The sequence below is a fragment of the Penaeus monodon genome, chromosome 22 (assembly GCF_015228065.2).
Source record: "Penaeus monodon isolate SGIC_2016 chromosome 22, NSTDA_Pmon_1, whole genome shotgun sequence".
Lineage (NCBI taxonomy): Eukaryota > Metazoa > Arthropoda > Malacostraca > Decapoda > Penaeidae > Penaeus > Penaeus monodon.
In genome coordinates this window covers 27,915,406-27,915,799 of record NC_051407.1, presented here as the reverse complement: position 1 = coordinate 27,915,799, position 394 = coordinate 27,915,406, and the positions used below count along the sequence as shown (strand labels likewise).

General features: G+C 36.8%; 1 protein-coding gene and 1 pseudogene across 1 annotated transcript in view; one reads left to right on the top strand and one right to left on the bottom strand.

Annotated features, from left to right (window-relative positions):
• The window catches only part of LOC119587074 (S phase cyclin A-associated protein in the endoplasmic reticulum-like), a 23,573-nt gene that overhangs the window by 6,639 nt on the left and 16,540 nt on the right, over positions 1-394 (bottom strand). The gene's annotated exons all lie outside the window — the stretch shown is intronic.
• The window catches only part of LOC119587070, a 9,182-nt pseudogene that overhangs the window by 4,033 nt on the left and 4,755 nt on the right, over positions 1-394 (top strand).

Sequence of the window (394 nt, the reverse complement as noted above, 5' to 3'; positions counted from 1 at the left end):
AATGTTTTTGTTTTGTGTAACAGATTTTTTGTTACATTCTATAGTATGGAAAACCAATACTAACCATTTTTTTTTCTACGATATAAAACCAAAAACTTTGCACTCTCTGGTAAACTCCCTGATAACAAGTGAAGTATACCTGTTGAGTCCCTCCGCGGCCGACACCACCAAGAAGCCCTAAGGGAAACTTCACCAAGGTGGCGACATTTCCAATGAGGACAGTGAAACCTAAAATCCAAACACATCATAGATGCCCCGGGCCAAATATTGATGATCCACAGGTAAATTGGTTAATTCTGGGGAAACAGTTGATCATGGTAAAGTGTATGGCAAAATTATGTTTTTCATTTTATATTCATTAGTCAATTCTGTTCATCCATCCTACATATGTAAA